Source organism: Protopterus annectens, chromosome 6.part0 (genome assembly GCF_019279795.1).
Source record: "Protopterus annectens isolate FY-2018-M chromosome 6.part0, PAN1.0, whole genome shotgun sequence".
Lineage (NCBI taxonomy): Eukaryota > Metazoa > Chordata > Ceratodontiformes > Protopteridae > Protopterus > Protopterus annectens.
This window is the reverse complement of record NC_056737.1, coordinates 99,752,710-99,775,041: the sequence shown is the minus strand read 5'-3', so window position 1 is coordinate 99,775,041 and position 22,332 is coordinate 99,752,710.

Below are 22,332 nucleotides of genomic sequence, written 5' to 3'. Positions count from 1 at the left end.
ATCCTGCTGCAGCTGTTTTCGCAGAATCATATTATGTAGCATAGCACATACCATGACAATTTGGGTACATGTAGCTGGTGAGTACTGCAAGGCTCCACCAGATGTATCCAGGCACTGGAACCGTGACTTGAGCAGTCCAAACACACGCTCGATTACATTTCGTATTTGTGCGTGTGCCTCATTATGGTGTTCCTGTTCAGGTGTGTGTGCATTTCTGATGGGTGTCATCAGCCACGGCTCCAGTGCATATCCAGCATCCCCTACTAAGTGACCATGTGGGATGCCCCACTGGCAAATGTCTGGTACTGCTGAGTCAGATGCCAGATATGGGAATCTTGGTAGCTTCCAGGGCAGCCAGCACACACATTCATTATTATGCCCTGGGCATCACACACGGCCTGGCAGTTGATGGAGGGCAAGCCCTTGCGGTTAATGTAGGCCCTACCCCGCTCACCGGCTGGTGCTTTGATGCGTATGTGCGTGCAGTCTATTGCACCCACTACCTCAGGGTATTCTGCTATTTGCTGGAAGAGACGCATATTGCTGGCCAATACCTCACGGGCATTGGGGAAATGTACATGATTACCGACATGTGCTGACATGGCATTCAGGAACTGTTGCAGTACCCTGGAGGCTGATGCCTGTAATATCCCCATCATATCACCAGTTGGTCTCTGGAAGGTACCTGTTGCTAGTATTCTTAGGCCAACACATACCTTGGTTTCCACTGGGATGGGTTCCCCTCTTTTGGTTCTGTGTGTGAGGCGTGGCCTGCACAGCTCAACAATTTGCTGCAGGAGGTCTCTGTCCACTCTATAGCGCTCCACTATCTCCAGCTCATGTAAACCCTGGTAGGTGACCCTGGGCCTGTACACTCTTCTCCGTCTCCTCACTGTGGGTTGTCTGGCAGCATTTGCATTGTCACCACCCTCAGCAAGTCGCCTATGTCTCCTTATGACAGCTATGGCAGCCCCTAGCATTTCTGCTCTGAGTGAAGCTTTTTCAGTTTTCACTTCTAATAGCTTACTCCTGTCTTGCAGTGTCTCTTGAGTAAAACATCCTGCACTGCTGTTTGCAGAGTTTTAAGTGCTGGGCTGGGCTAGTATTCTGCATGTGCAATTGCCTGCTTCGAATTGTTTTCACCTGTTAGCTCCAGCAGTATTCCCTGCTAGCTTCCTACTATTTCTGTTGCTTCCTTTTTCCTTTTTGTTTCCTCAGGGGGGAGCAACACGCATACCAGTGGAAACACGCTCACAGTGGCTTACATGTACGCACACATGCTTACACAGTTCAGAATCTACTTATTCAGGTTAAAACACGTGCACACCAGCACAAACAGTCTTACAAGTCTGCCAACAGGCTCCCACATGCTCAGTCTGCCTTACACGCGCGCACACTGCCCTACTCATGCCTCCTGGCATGCACACGTGTGCATGCACGCCCAGCAAGAAACTTTGCTGTTGGCTACAGTGTACACCTTCCATTTCTTGACTTTCCCGTGCTTATCTTGTGGCACTCCTCTTTCCATGATATGTGTCTGACATCTGTCACATAACACTGTCCTCCAATGAACTGCATTTCCTTCTGCCATTCCCCCCTGTGATGTCACCTATCTCCTACTCTGTTCCTCCCCCTTATGTAACTCTTACACTACTCAGAATGTGCTCATTTGCTATGTGACAGTGGGATTCAGTATCCTAACACTCATTTACATAAGGTTGCCTACTAATGCTTAGTTACATGGCTTAGACTCAGCTTCCCCCCTTAGCAACCACTAAACGGTGGCCATGTTGTTTTTGGTCTGCTGGTCCCTGCATTGTAAATCCATGTATTGCATAAAACCCACATTTGTGGGTTTATAACCTTCATTTTTATGTTTTACATAGCACAGCCCATTTGTGCGGGGCTGCACTGCATTTAGACACCTTTTTTCTCATATTTGCATCAGGGTACCTTGCCAATGGCCACATATTTAGCCATTGGCATGCTGCCTGACACATATGCACCCTTTATTTGGAGCTGACATGGCTCCATTGTGTTATTTGCAGAAATGTGCTCAGTTGTCAACTGAGTACATTTCTGCAGCTAACACGACTCTTACACGGGCTGGTTTGAGCTTCACGGATCGCTAATCTACCTCATTTGCATGCCTTTCAGCTGCAAGTGAGGTGATTAGCATATCCACGCCCAGTCCGTGTAAGAGACGTTTTAGCTGGTCTCTTACATGGAATTTCGGGCTGTTCCTGGATCGCGAGGGCTGCATGGAGTCTTACACTACTCTTAGATTCCGTGCAAGCCTTCGTGAATCCTGCCCACTGTGACTATGAGCTTTTTTTTTTCAAATCAAATGTGACTACCAAAAGTACTATACAGCACTGAACCTTGTGATGCATTGTCCAGAAAATTGCAGGTTGATGCCTTTAAACATAAATCATCATTTCTTTCAGCTGTTCCCGTTAGGGGTTGCCACAGCAGATCACCTGTTTCCATTTCTTCCTGTCCTCTGCATCTTGCTCTGTCACACCAAACACCTGCATGTCCTCTCTCACCACATGCATAAACCTTATCTTAGGCCTTCCTCTTTTCCTGTTACCTGGTAGCTTCATCCTTAGCATCTTTTTCCCAATATACTCAGCATCCCTCCTCAGCACATGTCCAAACCAATGTAATCTTGCCTCTCTGGCTTTGTCTCCAAACCTTCCAACCTGGGCTGACCATCTAATATACTTATTCCTAATCCTGTCCACCCTCGTCACACCCATTGCAAATCTTAACATCTTTAATTCTGCCACATCAAGCTCAAACTCCTGCCTTTTTGTTAATGCCACTGTCTCCAACCCATATAACATAGCTGGTCTCACTACCCTCTTGTAGACCTTCCCTTTCACTTTTACAGGTACTCATCTGTCACAAATCACTCCTGACACTCTTCTCCACCCACTCCATCCTGCCTTTAAACATAAATGCATTATGCCTTTAAACATAAATGCTAGAATAAATGCATGCCAACATTTTGGACTTCACATAAACTTTTTTTTGCCTGAGCAATAATACTTGTTATTTTGGGAACAAGCACTTTATTGTACTTGAGTATGGACAGAAGAGTAAGTTGTGTGTGTGTGACATATAACATTGGCTAAAAACATATTTAAAGATGCACAAAACATATACTGGGAATCGTATATTCTATTTAAGAGTAGACACTTTCTCTTAAATCTATCTATGCACCTTTTTACTGTATATAGGAGCAGAATGTACAAATATGTTCTGAGACTGGTAGCAGGGTTTTTATGGTGTATATCACTCCCAAGTGTTCTTCAGTACATAAACCTTGCTCTTTATTCCATGAGGTCCAATAGGACCTCCTGTTATCATCATGTGACCTTGACTCATGCTTTTGTACTGCAAACTGACTGAACAAGCATTTTTAAATAACTGAAGTTACTGTATGAATTAATTTGTTTTGCATTAAAAGAGGAAGAAAATGTTTCCTATATTTTTCACAACACACTGCAATGTGTCTAGCACTGGTCAACAGTCAGCTGGCTATGCTCAGATGTTATTATAATGTCACACGATGATAACAGGAGTAATACACACTCCATTGTATCTGGCCATTGAGTGCTCAATGTCTAGCAAGATACAATCCCAATAAACACAGTTAAGAGGTGATACCACAGACCACAACACCACCATGTGCCTAACACTACTCTGGCAACATTCCATTACATTTTGTTTTATTTCACCTACTGTTGCCAAGATGAGCATATTTATTTGATATGCAGCATACTCAACAAACCCAAATGTCATATTTGTGTATGGAGATGGGGAAGAGGGGATTACAGGGATATTTCTGACATTACTCATACTTTATCCATATTAATCAGCAATATTTTTCCTGTTTCACCATTTTAATCTGCAAACCAAAATACATGGCAATTATGTTTTGCACCAACACATTTCTTTCTGGTATATATAAATTCACGTACACATATTTGGTTGACACTGAACTGCCTGTCACCCCCACCTACCATCGACATGCAAGTACTTTCTTGTGCTCCAGCCTTGCCATTGACAATATTAAACCAGAGTGCAACACTGTTAAATCCTCCAGCAGGGGAAGAGGAGTGAGGCTTTCCCACCTTTGCCACCACAGTATGCTAAACATTTTGCTGTCCACAAAATATCAAATGTTTGTCATTTCATTCATAACTAGGTCATCTTACAGCCCCATACTTCTGCGCAGACCTTACTGAACCAATAGGACATCCATGCATGATTCAGTCGGAACCTCATATACCTTCATACATCATGCTGTTAGCTGAAGACCAGAAAGTATAGTTTCTGCATAACTATGAAACATTGTGCAAGTGGTAATACTCTAAAGCTGTTGCATCCCTTTTCCTACAGTGCACTTCCATACTGTAATGCATCTCTTCAAGTTACATTTAAAATGTTTTAGAGGAAAACATGATTTCTTGAGTCATGTAAAAAAATACATTATGCGAAGTAAAAAAATATGCATCAGCATCTGATAAGCTAGCATCACACAATACTATTACCGATTTATTGTTTTGAGTAATGACCTGATTGAGCTGAGAAAATAAAAACAGAATTTTAGAGCTATAAGTAGCAAAGAATGATCCCCCAAAGTAATGGCTGGGAGTAAACCTGGAGATACATTTATTGGCCATCAGATTTTCTGTATCTTCTGGCTTTGTATAGGTGGTTTCATTCACCATTAGTTCAGCACATTGTTGGGTGTTGCCGTTAATGATGTGCAGGTTAATCATAGCAATAATAATAAGTATCCTTAAGAATATCCAACCTCAACTACATTCACATCAAGTATCTAGAACAATAGATCACTCCCTCAGGAAAAATCCTCAAAAAAATCCTCACAATCACAATCGTTCAAGAAAATCATAAAACAAATCATCCACTTTTATTCTTGGTCAAAATCAGCCAATATATACTCATGCTGTTCAAAGAATAACCCAGCCAACCCATTACAGTAACCAACAAGCAACCACATTAGGAATTCTTTTACTGCAACCAATTACATCACCCTTTTTTGAATGGCAAGGGCAACTACTCCCCATCATTGATATATGAACATGTAGCCTCACAGAGTCATCAAGAATTAAAAGCCTTAAATTCAACTTTCACCAGGGCACACTTATTCTTAGTTTGCAGTCATCTCCAAAATTCAATTTCTCTCAAACATCCATTGCCATTAATATGCAAACATATAGACATATAGGGTAGCCACAAGAATACTCTATCCATCCTTCTATTAGTTTAGAGATATTGAGTTGTCCAAACCCTTTGGACCTCATAGTCAACTTTAACTGTCTCATTGTATATCTTCAGCTATTAAATAATATTTTTTGATTTTCTTAAAAAATCATAAAGAACACTCATAATTACTTGAGGAATGATATCATAGGTATCCTGTAAGAATGGCGCACCTTCTGTAAATTCATAATCGGTTTGCATAATTCCCCTTCAAACTCTTCACAATTAGTCATAATAAACATCCAAAACTGCATATTGAGCTGCAATAACAAAGGAGACCACGGTCATACTGCCCATTCAAAATTCTCAAGATTAAAGTCATACTAACCCATAACAGTATCTCTCTTTATCATATAAATATCTAGATACAATAATAATACATTTCCCCTATATACATGAGGAGATTCCTAAACTTATCAGTGGTTTCCAAACCCTCAGAATAGCTTCACTTACCCCATTATGGTCATACCCTCTGTTCAAAAACATATTAACAGTCCTATACATCTCTTCCAAAAAATCTTCCTCATTATTACAAATTCTGGATAACCGTAATAAGTCTCCATATGGTAGTGAAAAAAGTAAATGTGGAGGGTGACAACTAGTGCCATGCAAATATTGTCCCCCATCCAAAAATTTCCTATGTATACCAGTGCATATTTCCCCATCAGCCAAACCTTTCAAAATTAAATTTAAAAATACCACTTCATTGCCACACTGAACCCACTAACTAACCACAACAGAGTAATAATAATAATCAGTTTTGTAACAGTGAAAATGTAGTTAGTAATGAAGTTAAAGAACAAATATATTTTGTTATGACTTACATATTTTGAGTGAGAAGACTAGTGCTGTGTTAAAATATTATTGGGGTTTCTGTCTTAAAGATAATGAATTGGCAAAAATATTTCAAAGATCCCCTTGTTTGTCATATAAACATGGACATAATCTTAAGGACATGTTAGTACATGGTACTTTTGTTTTCCTGGATTCTAACATCATCCAACAGCCAATGATTACTGGTACTTTCCCTTGTAATAGTTAAGCAATAAATCACGCCTGGGTGTGGACAATGCTGGATTTACCCATGGTTGATGTGGTTTGTTCACGAGGGCGAAGCCCGAGTGGCCAAACTAAGACAACTGTGGGTAAATCCAGCATTACTCACACCCAGAAGTGGGTTATTGCTATTATACAATGACATTATTTAAGAAAAAAAATACTTAATTTTCTTAAATAATGGCATTGTATAATGCCTCCATGCTGCCATTCCACAGCTGTCTGGTATTCTGCGGCAGTTCTGATGTACTGCACATGTGTATGCTTGTGCAGTGCATCAGAGCTGTGGGTGGAAGCAACAGAGAAAGCAAAATCTCCATTGCTTTTTAGAAACTGTCTCGCTATGTTAAAGAGTTTAACATAGCGAGACAGTCTTAGAAAAAGCAACAGAGAAAGGAAGATCTCCATTGCTTTTCTTAAAGCTGTCTCGCTATGTTAAACTCTTTTATTAACATGGCGAGACCATTTCTAAAAAGCAACGGAGATCTTGCGTTCTCCGTTGCTGTGACTTATACTAATGGAAAAAGTCCGGGTGACCGGATCTTTTTCCATTAGTATAAGTCTGATTTACAATGTGCATGCTGACCAATCAGCATGCACATTTTGGAATGTTAATGGGGGGTTGTTGTATAATTGCACTATTTGCAGAAATGTGGTTAATTCTTTTAAGTGGATTAATAAAGTTACATTTTTACCAGCTGGTTTATTTTCATGTAATAATGCCCTTGCAACCTTTTTTATATTGGAGAGACTAAAAGGATGTTTAGAGGGAGGTTGCTTGAGCATATTGGAGACACTAAGACTCAAAGAGTAGAAAATGTGTAGCTTCACACTTTAAAGAGAAACATAATAATGATTTTTTTGTTACTTCAAGGCATCGTTCTTGAACAAATTTGATTAAAGGTAGGAGAAAGTTGTTCATTAAAAGAACAACTCTTTAAAGAATCTGTTTTCCTTTTAAAGTATAATACTTTGATACCTACTGGCTTGAATTGTGAGGTTAATTGGAAATATTTAATTTAATTGTTTAATATAATAATTGTAGAATTATTTTGTATATATAATGGTGTGTGATTTAAGATGTCTGTTATTCATTGAACGTGTTGTGGCCGAGGTGCTAGAGATAATAAATTTCTTTTATTTCTTTGGATCTTTAGCCAGCTGTTTATCTATCAATACAATTGTGTTTGCCATCATGTACGATTCAAGAGAAAATATTCTGATACATTGTATGTAGCATGGTTTTGGAATTATTAATGCTAATATGAACAAGTAATATTTGATGCCTAAAGACGCAGTAGTAGGTAACTGCAGAAACACCTGGAGGCACACTCGGCTGTAATGTTAAACAAGGAGTTTTTATATTATTAATATTATGTACATATGAACGTGCTCATGTGCATGTGCATACACACACATACACACACACACACACACACACACACACACACACACACACACACACACACACACACACCTTTTTTATTGAAACCAAACAAATATCAAATAGAGTTAAATAAAAACTATAAAAAAAGACATAGGGCAGGATTCACGAAGGCTTGCACGGAGTGTAAGAGACGTGCAACACTCCATGCAAGCCTCGCGATCCAGGAACAGCCCTAAGCTCCGTGTAAGAGACCAGCTAAAACGTCTCTTACACGGACTGGGCGTGGACATGCTAAATACCTCACTTGCATCCGAAAGGTATGCAAATGAGGTATATTAGCGATCCACGAAGCAGAAACCAGTCCGTGTAGGAGACGTTTTAGCTGCAGAAATGTACTCAGTTGACAACTGAGTACATTTCTGCAAATTCCACAACGGAGAGATGTCAGCTCCAAAAAAAGGTTGCATATGACTCAGGCAGCATGCCAATGGCCAAATATGTGGCCATTGGCAATACAACCGGATGGCAAAATGATAAAATTATATATTTTTTTTTCGGCAATCGCCGATGTTTAAACCCAGCGCAGCCCTGCGCAAATGGGCTGCGCTGTATAAAACCATAATAAAGAAAGTTATAAACCCACAAATGTGGGTTTCATGCAATACATGGAATGACAATGCAGGGACCAGCAGACCAAAACCAGCATGGCCACCGTGTAGTGGTTGCTAAGGGGGGAAGCTGAGTCTAAGACATGTAACTAAGCATTAGTAGGCAATCTCATGTAAATGAGGGTTTGGATACTGAATCTCACAGTCACATAGCAAATGAGCACAGTCTGAGTAGTGTAAGAGATACATAAGGGGGAGGAATAGAGTAGGAGATAGGTGACATCACAGGGGGGAATGGTAGAAAGAAATGCAGTTCATTGGAGGCCAGTGTAACATGACAGATGACAGGCACAGATCATGGAAAGAGGTGTGCCACTAGATAAGTCATGGAAAGTCAAGAAATGGAAGGTGTACACTGTTACCTACACCAAAGTTTCTTGCTGGGCATGCATGCGCACGTGTGAGTGCCATGAAGCGCAAGTAGGACAGTGTGCGCGCGTGTAAGGCAGTGTGAGCATGTGGGAGCATGTTGGGAGATGTTTAACACTGTTTGCGCGGGTGTGCGCACGTGTAGGGCAGGCTGAGTATGTTAGAGGCTGTTGGCAGACGTGTAACAGTGTTTGTGTGGGTGTACGCGCGTTTAAACCCGAATAAGTAGATTCTGAACCGTGTAAGCACGTGTGCATGCGTGTAAGCCACTGTGAGCGTGTTTCAGATAGTATGCACGTTGCTCCCCCCTGAGGAAACAGAGAGGAAAAAGGAAGCAACAGAATTAATAGGAAGCTAGCAGGGATAACTGCTGAAGCTAGCAGGTGAAAACAATTAGAAGCAGGCAATTACACAGGCAGAATACTAGCCCAGCCCAGCACTTAAAACTCTGCAAACAGTAGTGCAGGATGTTTCCATTAAGAGACACTGCAAGACAGGAGTAAGCTAATAGAAGTGAAAACTGAAAAAGCTTCACTCAGAGCAGAAATGTTAGGGGCTGCCATAGCTGTCATAATGAGACATAGGCGACTTGCTGAGGGTGGTGACAATGCAGATGGTGCCAGACAACCCACACTGAGGAGACAGAGAAGAGTGTACAGGCCCAGGGTCACCTACCACGGGTTACATGAGCTGGAGATAGTAGAGCGCTATAGAGTGGACAGAGAGTTCCTGCAGCAAATTGTTGAGCTGTGCAGGCCACGCCTCACACACAGAACCAACTGAGGGGAACCCATCCCAGTGGAAACCAAGGTATGTGTTGGCCTAAGAATACTAGCAACAGGTACCTTCCAGAGACCAACTGGTGATATGATGGGGATATCACAGGCATCAGCCTCCAGGGTACTTCACCAGTTCCTGGATGCCGTGTCAGCACATGTCGGTGATCATGTATATTTCCCCAATGCCCGTGAGGTATTGGCCAGCAATATGTGTCTCTTCCAGCAAATAGCGGAATACCCTGAGGTACTGGGTGCAATAGACTGCACGCACATACGCATCAAAGCACCAGCCGGTGAGCGGGGTAGGGCCTACATAACCCGCAAGGGCTTCCCCTCCATCAACTGCCAGGTTGTGTTGATGCCCATGGCATAATAATGAATGTGTGTGCTGGCTGCCCTGGGAGTTATCACGATTCCCACATCTGGCATTTGACGCAGCTGTACCAGACATTTGCCAATGGGGACATCCCACACGGACACCTAGTGGGGGATGCAGGTTATGCACTGGAGCCGTGGCTGATGACACCCATCAGAAACGCACACACACCTGAACAGGAACGCCATAATGAGGCACACGCACAAACACATAATGTAATAGAGTGTGTGTTTGGGCTGCTTAAGTCACGGTTCTGGTGTCTGGACACATCTGGTGGAGCCTTGCAGTACACACCAACTACATGTACCCAAATTGTCATGGTATGTGCTATGCTACATAATATGATCTTGCAAAAAGAGCTGCAGCAGGACCAGCATAGGGCCGGGCCAAACAGCCCCCCACCATTGCCAAGGCCATCACAGGCAGAGCGTGACTCGGAGGAGGAACAACCTGAGCCTGTCCCAGTAGGCAGAAGGAGGCGTGCCCAGTATGCCCTGGCCTTGGTAAAGAGGCAACGCATAGCACATACACTGGCTCAGTTGGAACCCTGGGAATGATACCCCTCTCTGACTCACTCATATAGTAACAGGGATGCCTAACATGACACAACCTGCTCTCAAACATGTACAGGGAGTGTAGTATGTGCATCCGACAGAGGCAGCCCTGCAGCACCACCTGAGGCATGATTGCCATGTGTTAAGCAATATAACACCATCTAGTATATGCAAACATGAAGACCCTGCCTAACATCTCACCCTCACCAAGCATGATGCCACACTATGAAGACAAGAAGATCAAGTACAATAATTGGCTGAAGTAATGCAGTCAGTGAAAGGGGAGCCAAAGTGTTACAGGCTGGGAAGATATGGGAAGTTTGGCATGATGCACCACCTGCTAGGGGTGGCGTGCACCTATCATGGCATGCCCCATGGATACCGGCAAAGGCTGTCAGTACCCACAGCATGCCCTGAATAGGTAAGTCTCAAAACACAAACCCACCTTCATAGGTTCTACAAGGGATAGGAACCTAGATGTAATACTACCCCATGACAGATGTATAAACAGCAAGATGAGTGCAGTGTAAACGCACACAGTAAGGAGAATGTAGATACCAGTCCTGTAATAGAGAACTGGGCAAGGCTCACATCAGCACCCTAACACTACCAGGTCACACCTCATACTGTGCTGTACAGCCGCAAAACATGGAACAAGCTACAAAAGGAGGGTGACTAGCAAGAAATGGTAAGGATAACCACACCCCCATGTTGGTACCACAACAAGAAGCAGCATGGAATAGCCATGGTCAAATACCAATGGCTAAAACTGCCTCACAGTATATAGCCTGCTGCAGACCACTGTCCTAATACCAGGAACAGCACCTGGCCTATGTCAGAATACATGAATATATCAAGCCCCCCAAACCACATTATATTGCTTGACTGAAAATACCCAGACATACACCGGTAGCATTGTACTAGCACCAACACAGTAGGAGAAAATTACCCAGATTCCATAGATCAAAATGCCCAGGAACAATGTACTACTCCCACAAGAGGGGTAAGCATACTGGATGTGATAATCAGCAACATGTGTACTGGATGGCAAGATGAGAAGTGTACCCCTCACTGGTAAGACCAGACCATAGAGTAATCACACTGGATATACACACCCTGACCCCAGTCCCTGGCCAGAATACCACAGTGAAAAACATGTGTAAAGTAAAGGTTGCAGCCCTTAAAACCAATGTTGAATCCACAAAAGGCCCTGTGCAAGTGCAGAATATGGGACACACCACAGAACATGTTATACAGGCATGCCATGAACACAGCCAGGAATGCTTGGAGTATGCAATCACAAAAACAACAACATACAATGCCATACACGCAGGCATCTGGCATGCTGGCCTCCAGCCATTACCAAACCATGCAAGAGAATGAGGAAGTTACCACATGATAGAGCAAACATAAAAAGGGAAGTAATCACTGACCAGTAGTATGGCAACAACATATGTCCACACATACAATCCACTAAGTCCAGCCACAACAAGTATAATCTGTGAATCCAGAGGCAATGTGATGCCAGTACCAAGTACACAGACAACCACAACACCCCCCAATAAATGCAAACATATGTGATAGATGCATCCATGTATCCAAACCAGAGATTGAGCTCCAACAACTCAGTACTGTCAACACTAGTCAGGAGGAGAAGGTAACCACATACACCACAAACCCAGTCCCACATAGACCTACCACAACTGTAAACCAAACACATAAACACAGACAAATATTCCCGGAGGCCTTAATTACAAACACACCACACCAACAGAAGCCTCCAAAGTAGATCACAAGCAACCACAACCTTCAAACATAGCACATGCAATGAATAGTACACAAAGCTGGTGTGCCAAAGAGTCACAGGCCCGAAGGAGAAACAACATGCCTGACACAGTCGTAATAGGCATCTGTATAGGCAGACACACACACAGCTGTCCCACTCACCAGACTGAACAAGGGAAAGGGTAGAGTAAGCTGCTTGTAGGCTGCCACAAAATGCCACTTAACACAAGTACGCAGGTCACCCCAAAGCAAGCAGAAATATGATGCACTCAATGTCCATGCTGGTGTGAATTACCTGAGATGTACCTCCCTGGACAACATCAAATGAGACATGGATGGTCCCTCTGAGTATGTACCCCAGGGCGGGATGACACTGGCTGTGTGCAGCATCCAACCCTCACCAAGAATGATGCCACAGTACAAACATAGAATGCTCATGTTTAACAGCTGGCACAGTTACAGCTGTCAGTCCAAGAGGGTCTAATGTGTGTCTGTTTGAGATGTCAAGCATGACAAGCCATGCTGCAGTTACAGGGATGGCTGTCAGCTGTTACCCGTGTGTGTCTAGATACTGGATAAGGCCTTTGCCGCCTCCATAGAGCCGTATGTAGGCAAGGCCAAAAGGACTACCCACCACACTAGAAAACATAAGTGGTAGGAAACATAAGGGTAATGCTGACCAATGCCAGATGTGTAAACTGCAATATGCATGCCCCTGAGGCACTTCCCATTATGGAGAACATTGATGTCTGTCCAGTAACAGAAGCCTGCTGCAAGCCTAGTGATAGCACACCAGCACTACTAGGTTATACCACATATCATGTGTTATGGCCCCAACACCTGCACCAAGACATCAAAGGAGGGGGAGTATCCATATGCAGCACAGACACCCATATAGCCAGGTAACTGACAATGCACAAAGCAGCAGACACCACCCATGTGCACATAACTGTAGTCGAAACTGCTGTACAGTCTGTAGCATGTGACAGACCACACTCTCACACACAAGAACTCCACCCAGACATCCGAAGACACTGGACAGTATGAATGTCCCACCAAATACCAGACAAGGTACACACAAAGTACCACATAGCTGTCAAACCATTATGTATGCAAGGAGTCATCAGGGACCTAGGGACACAGGTCGACATTAATCTGTCATGTGACAGCCACAATGCCAATGTGCTATGAAGACTGTTGATACTGGAGACCGTATCATGAAAGGATTCACATCAACATCAACAGAGGTCACTGTGCCGCTGTACTGTTCCCTTATCAGACCCTTAATCTAGTACAATGACTCATATGGGATGCACCGTACGTGACTCCTGCAGCGGTTTGGAAGACCTCATAGTTACCCCACCAACAGGATAAAGGGTGTGAAATATATGTCATATGCAGCCTGGCTGTAGACACCCCAGCTGACTGCAGTCACACACTGCCTACACAAAGGCATTGTATGTCTGTTGTACAAGGCCATGTCCAACACAGGAGCAATGGACATGCTACACCACAGGACATCAAAGCCATTGGAGCTGTGAGAGTCACAGATGTCAACCTCAACACATAATGAAATAAGATGTGCTGGAGGGACAGATACATAACCCATAGGCTCCCCACACCCAGAAACAGGATCCCAATCCATGGTAGGCAGAGCCCCTCACTGACACCCCTCAACAGGAATATTGCCAAGTGGATGGATGACCGTACATGTATACTTGGGGTCCCCACTGTGTCACGACCAGACAGAGGCACAGTGAAGAACCTCATAAATGGCCATAATTGAACATAGCAAGGGGTGGTGAAAGATACACACACTCTAGCTAGGCTTACTAACGGCCTAGGGTGTCTAGCCTACTATGAACCCATGAACCTATGAAGATACAAAACGTACAGGACACTAAGGATAATCACAAGGCTTACCCAACTGATGGTAGGAACCATGTTGGGTATCCACAGATATGCTCCAAATCACACAGATATTACAAACAACATACCAAACACACACACATATTGCTAACATACAACCTGTCAGGTGCAGTGCAAACCCCCCCCCCCCGAGTGCAAAATACCTATCCCAGCAGATGGTCCCCTGACGTTGCAGATGCTGAGGTAACAGCCATCATCTGCAAAGCAGAACACGCAGCAGCAAAGGTATGTGATGGTGTCCTGTGCTGAGGCCAACATGGACTCCAAGAATAATGGAATGCAAAATCACACTACTGGCCAATGTCAGCCTTACCACAGGATATGTACCCAAAGAGCAGTGTACAACAACAGTGGTCCATCACAACAAAGGTGTTGCCTGAATGGATACTCCAAACTACCACCCCAGGATCCTGACAAGCTTGTTCTGCACAGCTATGGAAAGGATCAGTATGTACCGCAGACAGAAGGCTAATGTGGACCTACTGATACTGGACCCTACACACTGTGGCTGTTGTAACTGCAGAACCGGCCCCTAAACATGTCTGACCCATTTGAAGCAGTCATTAAGGTCATTGATGAGGGCTATGTGGTCCACACAGCGTAGCTGGACCGTGCACATGCTTCTAGACAATACCGTACGTGTTCAGTATGGATATGTTCACCAGCTTAAATATACAACCCTATGTCAGTAGAGGGATTGCAAAGCAGACCAAGGACAGAACTGACATGGTCAGACATGCCGCATCCATGTCAGACTACAAAGCGGATATGAGTGGCATCCCACAAGGCCAGGTCTTGGCCCCCCCACCCCCGTTCTGTATACATGTCCCATAGGTATAGGCCAACATGGAAGGACTGTGACTGAGCATGTATGCAGAGGAGTACAAACAGCTCACCATATCCGACCCCCAGCTGACACAAGCAACCCACAAAAGGGCCACCTATAAACAGACAACTGTAGCCATAGCCATGTCAGCAAGCTAATTGCAGAACTGTGTATAGACAACCACCATGGATATACAGTAAGTGCCCACAAATTACCACACAGGTGTTAACCCATGAGGTACCTAACATGTAATGTGAGACCTTGGTACAAAAGGTGATAAATATCCTGCACTGGACAAACATGTGGCTGTAGTGTTCGCAGAAACATGTACCATATACCCACCCAAACATGAAGGCTGGCAGATGTAGATAAGGGGAACTCACTGTGGCTCTGCAGCCATCCTCCATCAGCATCACAACTGACTACAATAGCCCCTGTGGAATATACCGCAGCAGACACCTCCATCAACTGTAAAGTCCACAACAATACCCCACCAGGGGTAGCAAAGAGCATGAACAGATGCCATGTGTTGCCTGAGTAAACAAACTGCAGCCCCACACACCGCCATCCTTCCCAGCTACAGGAAAGCTGTGCCTGATGTATGAAGCCATGTCCAACCTGGAATGAATGAACATGTTGCACCTTGTACAATCTGAATGGCAGTGAGCTATGCACATGAGAGACCTGAATCCCAGCACTGACATACATAGGACAAGCTGTACAGAATGATCCATAACACAGAAGGCACCCCCACACTTCAGTAAACTCCTGGTACAGGTCAGCCAGAGAGCCACATATCAACACCCTTCAAGAGGCATCCTGATGAGTGTATGGGAGATGGTAGGCTACCCTGGGTATCACTGTTATGTCAGAGGTAGACGGAGGCACAGTATACCAACCATGACATATGTAATGGCAAACTCCAGTTACAATGTGTGTCGAAGGACACACACACCCTGTGACTACAATCAGAAATGGCCTATGGAACATCGCTAGTGTTTGCCAATGTCCACCCATGTTGTGGAATACACTAGCAATGTTGGACGAGCCTGGTGTAGGTAGTCCATATCTGAACATATTGCAACATGGTCATATGTGCACATCTGGCCCCTGCACAGTCTGTTGTGCTCACTATGAAGATGTCAAGCAGTCATAGGACTAAAGCCCAGGATACTGTCCACCGAACCAGTACACTATACGGTACTACAATGTTAGGTCATTATGGAAGTATGTTGAGAACTGTCTGCAAAGTATCCCATGCAATTCATGCAGGCACAGTATAATCCCTGTTGTGGCAGACACGAAGCAGTTGGCCAGTTAGTACACAACATGACACCCAACACACAATCATAAATGTGCGATATTGTCGAAGGTCACACACACCCAAATATGTGGTGGACTTCAGAGTGCAACATATGGAAAGCTCACACTGGGCATGCTCGCACACTTTGATAAATGAGGCATATGTCAGACAACATGCCATGGAAAGGCTGAACTGGGCATGCTCACACACTTAGGCCATATCTCCGTGTAGCAGTTGGCCACACATATCTGGTATTTGTACGTGTCAGTACAGGAACCAACCACAACACAGCAATCAGCCCAGTGCACACAGTAAATGACCACAGAGACATAAGTGATATAGTGGATCGCCGTCATATGCAAACATCTGCCACAGATACACAAGTTGGTCATAGGAACAGGGAATGCTATGGCAATAAAGACCTGCAAACAGTAGAACAGCACAACAAATATTGTGCATCCGACAATTGAACATATGGGTGTAGAGGTCAATACTAGGCTTCTTGCCCCAGGGAATGACAGCTCAGCCAGAGTGTGCTTGGCATCTGCATCCCCAGGATAGTGGTCTACCGTGCCACTGTAAAGTAGGTCACAGAAGGCAACATGTGAGGCTAGTGAGCTGTGCCTCTGTCAAGCAGGGGCACCGTGGAGGACTCAGGGATTGAATGTGCTAAGCCACAGCCATGTTGTCGGTGTGTGCTGTGAGAGGGTTGCTGAGGATCTCTGACAGTAGGTGTCCATCAATAACAGACTGAGGGTAGCCCCTTCTGCATTCTCTGGATGATTCCACTGTCAGCACTGTGTTCTAATGAGTATGTGTGAATGAAGTGCCGTGCTGGAACTGTCCACAGATGTCCTCCCTCTGTGGGCTACAGCTCTGCAATGTATTAGGTCACTCTGTCTGTTGAACGGCGCATATATGGCCGGTGTACATCTGACAGGTGTCTTGTTGTGGAGCAGTCACGGGTATATGTGGGATAGCATGACCAATGCAATCTGTACACATGCTCATAGGATGCAGTTGTCAAGGATTATGCTGAGTGGCCAGTATAGTCCTCCAGCATGGGTTCTCTGAAGTCATCCACCCCAGTCTACACAAGTGTAGAGTCTGCTTGTGCTAAACACAGTTTGTGTGCAGTGACAACCTTGCCTGGGGGTGGAGATGAGATATGGATGTCCAGGGAAAGGTGGATATGGTCAGATATCAACAATGGTGGTCTACCTCTGGTGTGGAACAGTGAGTACCCACGTTGCAGATGGACAGGTGCAATATGTATTCACCCATGTGGCTGTGGTGTGTGGTTCTGCCATAGCACATGGACCCACAAATTGTAGTGGCTGTAGGGTAAAGTGGTAGAGGCCTGAGTAGTTCTCACACACAATATGCCTGTACCTGATGTTAACAACTGGAATGGTGTATGTGAATACCTGCATATTCTGGCACTGTTCCCAGGGAAGCTAAGTGTGTGTCCTGGATGTGGGTGTGGTGTTCTGGACTGGTTGTGTTGTGTGTTACAGGTCCTGTGGTCCCAAAGCATGGTATAGAACATAACCTGCCAGTGCGATGTGCATATCTGACCCTGACGTAGGTGGCTGCAAATGCATATATATGCTATCCCCCACCTCACAGGTAGTACTACATCTACATACCTCTGTAGAAATAAAGATGTCAGCACCCTAGAAATACTACAGGTGCAGAACAGATGCCCAGTAATTCGGATAGTGCACTCTGCTAATGCGTCTCCCTCAAGTGTCATAATATAGTTAGGTAGGGGTTCGAATCCTGCAAATGCTCAGTGTGTGTGGGTGAGTGGGGTTTGTGTGTGTGAGAGGGAAATGTCCCTTTTGGCAACTGGGAAAACACACTACAGGATGCACACTCCCCTTTCTAAACACAGATGATGTCAGCACCCTATAAGTACAGCAGGAGAAGGAAAACCTCTCAGTAATGCGAATAGCGCGCTCTGCTAATGCGTCTGTCTCGAGTGTCATAACATAGTTAAGTAGTGGTTTGAATCCTGTAAATGGCAAGAGTATGTGTTTGGATGAGGGGGGTTAGTGTGTGTGTGCAAATATGTGTGAGAGAAATGTCCCTTTTGGCAACTGGGAGAACACACTACAGGATGCACACTCCCCTTTCTAAACACAGATGATGTCAGCACCCTATAAGTAGAGCAGGAGAAGAGAAGCCTCCCAGTAATGCGAATAGCACGCTCTGCTAATGCATCCGTCTTGAGTGTCATAACATAGTTAGGTAGTGGTTTGAATCCAGCAAGTGTGTGTGTTTGGATGAGGGGGGTTAGTGTGTGTGAAAATAGGTGTGAGGGAAATGTCCCTTTTGGCAACTGGGAGAACACACTACAGGATGCACACTCCCCTTTCTAAACACAGATGATGTCAGCACCCTAAAAGTACAGCAGGAGAAGAAAAGCCTCCCAGTAATGCGAATAGCGTGCTTTGCTAATGTGCCCATCTCAAGTGTCATAACATAGGTAGGTAGTGGTTTGAATCCTGCAAATGGTAAGAGTGTGTTTTTGGATGAGGGGGATTACTGTGTGTGTGCAAATTTGTGTGAGGGAAATGTCCCTTTTGGCAACTGGGAGAACACACTACAGGATGCACACTCCCCTTTCTAAACACAGATAATGTCAGCACCCTATGAGTACAGCAGGAGAAGGGAAGCCTCCCAGTAATTCGAATAGCGCGCTCTGCTAATGCGTCCATCTCGAGTATCATAACATAGTTAGGTAGTGGTTTGAATCCTACAAATCGCAAGTGTGTGTGTTTGCATGAGGGTGGTTAGTGTGTGTGTGTGTGCAAATTTGTGTGAGGGAAACGTCCCATTTGGCAACTGGGAGAATACACTACAGAATGCACACTCCCCTTTCTAAACACAGATGATGTCAGCACCCTATAAGTACAGCAGGAGAAGGGAAGCCTCCCAATAATGTGAATAATGCACTTTGCTAATGCGTCTCTCCTGAGTATCGTAATGTAGTTAGGTAGGAGTTTGAAACCTGTAAATGGCATGTGTGTGTGTTTGGATGTGGGGAGTTTGTGTGTGTGCATTTCCGTATGAAAAACATGTTAGTTTTGGCAATCAGGAGATCACACTACCTGATGCACATTACCCTTTTAAAATACTGATGTTGTCAGCACCCTATAAGTACAGCCAGAGAAGAGGAACTATCTAGTAAACCGAATAGTGCACTTTGCTAATGCGTCCCTCTTACATGTCATGACTTAGGTAGGGGAATGAATCCTGCAAATGGCAAGTGTGCATGTGTGTGGGGGTAGTAGGATGTGTGTAAATGCAAGTGTGAGAGAACAGATCCTTTTGGCAAATACTACAATACACCAGATGCTGCATACTCCCCCAGTAAACACAGGGGATGTCACCACACTATCAGCACAGCCAAACAGGGCTAGTTGGCTAGTAATGCCAATAGTGTGCTCTGCTACTGTGTCTATTACCATTGTCAGAGTACAGATAGGCATGTTTTGGTAACCCACAACTGTCACGTGTGGTTGTGTCACACAGTATGACCTTGTGTAGGTGTTTGTACATAACAATGCATGCCATTGCCTAAACCAGCAATGGCATTGCACACATGATGTATGTGTGTGACACATACACATAAATACCTGTGACCTGCAGTAGTTACCATGTCTGACACATGCCTCGAGTGGATAAATGGTATTTGCAATGTATACCAATATGACTGTGTCTTACTGTGCAGGGTCCACACGTGGTATGTCTCTATACAGTGTGGGTGTCACATGCAAGATGACCCTTGCACATCATTGTGGCTTCCCTAGCATGTAAGCACACGTTGACAGCCAGTGGATACCCTATGAATGACAGTGTAGACTGAGCATAATGTAGACATACAACACCCTTCCCACATATAGTGGTAGAATACCTGGTGAGGGTATGTTGGCAACCAACATCAGGCTCATACTGGCCTGTGCCACATGCTGAGAGATCCATTCTATGTTCCCTATCATGTAGTCCAGGGAGGTATGTCTCAGGCAGCCATACTGGCATGGTCAATGAGTGAGTCATATCTGTCCATGCCTCTGACTGACCTGTATGCATGTGTGCTGTGGTGGACCATAATGCCCTTGAGGCATGTCACTGTGACCTTCACCAGATACAGCCTGTTGAGCGGGACCCCAGTGCAGCACACAAGACAGGTACCTGACACGTCTGTAGCAGGTGTGTTGTGTAGCCCTACAGGCTGTGAGTGTGTGGCACAGGGGATGTGCATGCCATGTGTGGCATGTGCTCTGTTCCGACGGAACATATGCCTGTGTGCCAGCTGCGGAGGTGTGTGATACCCAGGCAGGCTGCTATTCTGAGTCCCCACGTATGCCCCAGTGTGTTCAGCATGCTGTCAGTGCGTGTCAATGTCTGACTTGTATTGTAGTCACTGTAATATATTTTATTTATTTATCCTACATTTGTTGACTGGGATAGTCCGACTGGATGCATGTCCATTTCCAGGGGAGGCCCGTGGAGACAAGCTACGTGGGTAGCAGATACAGCATTACATAATACTAGCATTACATATTACAAACAGATTATTTACAGAGATTACATAAGTAAGCAAGTTAAACATGTTCCACAGGTTAATCTTAGTCCTGAGCACAAGTCAGGATTAAATTAACATTACACAGTAAAGTGGTTCACAGAGTTTACACATTTGAGTTAGCCAGGCTTGATACATTGACATAGCCAGTTAAGTGACAAATGTTGTTTGAGTCTACTGTTAAATTGACCTAAGGTGGACATTAGGGTAATATCAGTTGGAAGTGAGTTACAGGATCTACTTACAGGGTTTGCAAAGAGAGAATCACCGGCTGTGTTATTAAACGTGCTAGTCTGAAGTAGTAATTTGTTAGAGGATAGAAGCAGTCTAGGATTGTTATAGGGGGTGATAACATTTGAAGTGCAGGAGTATTGTCTGGATTATAGAGGGTTTTATAGGCCATAATCAGTTGGTTATACACTGTATTAGGCTGGGTATTGCAAGCCAACCAAGCTGATTTAGATTGATGCAATGATGTGTCCTAAAAGGCAGCCCAGTGGCAAACCTGGCAATGTGGTTGTAGCAAATTGAGTGTTTGTTAAGGACAGTCTTGTTCATATTCGAGAGTAGAGGGGATGCATACAGAAGGGTTAAAACAAGGTGTGAGCGAGCTATGGCACCTTTAGCTGGAGGGGCTAGGAAGGCTTTAATTCTGAAAAGTGACCCTTGTTTTCTATTGATGGCTTTGATAATCTGGTTAACATGTAGGTCACATATGAGATTATTGTCTATGATGACACCTAATAGTTTCGGAGATGGGTCAGGGGAGATTATTGTGCCATCAGTTGATGTTATGGTAACGGTGAAAGTGGTAGACCTACGTGTTGGTGAAATAACAACAGTTTAGTTTATTTGGGATTTAGGATCAGACGATGTTCAGAAAGCCAGTTTTCTATTGTATTAAAGGTGGTCTGGGTAGCTGACCATAACTCTACTGGAGATGTGGCTGAGCAGATCAGAGTACAGTCTTCAGCATATTGGATACAGCTGACTTTTGGGATGACAGTATAAAGGTCGTTAATGAAGATGGAGAACAGCAAGGGCCCTAGTATAGAGCCTTGTGGTACTCTGAGGGTGTTAGGTAGAAGGTTAGAGAGTTTGTTCTGCCAGAGGCCAGCCTGCTGTCGACCATGCAGGTAGGATTGAAACCACTGGAAGGTTCCAGTATATAGACAGTGTTTGCAGGGTGTGGAGTACAAGTTGGTGATCAACCATATCGTATGCCTTGGAAAGATCCAAAAATAGGGCTGAGGATATATAATTAGTGTTGCAAGTATGGTTTATGGTGTTAGTAAAGGCTAGGAGGCCTGAAGTAGTGCTGTGATGAGGACGTAAGCCATGCTGAGTGTCTGCCATAATGCGATTTTGGATTAGGTGGTGCATGAATTGTCTATGACGAAAGTTTCCATAA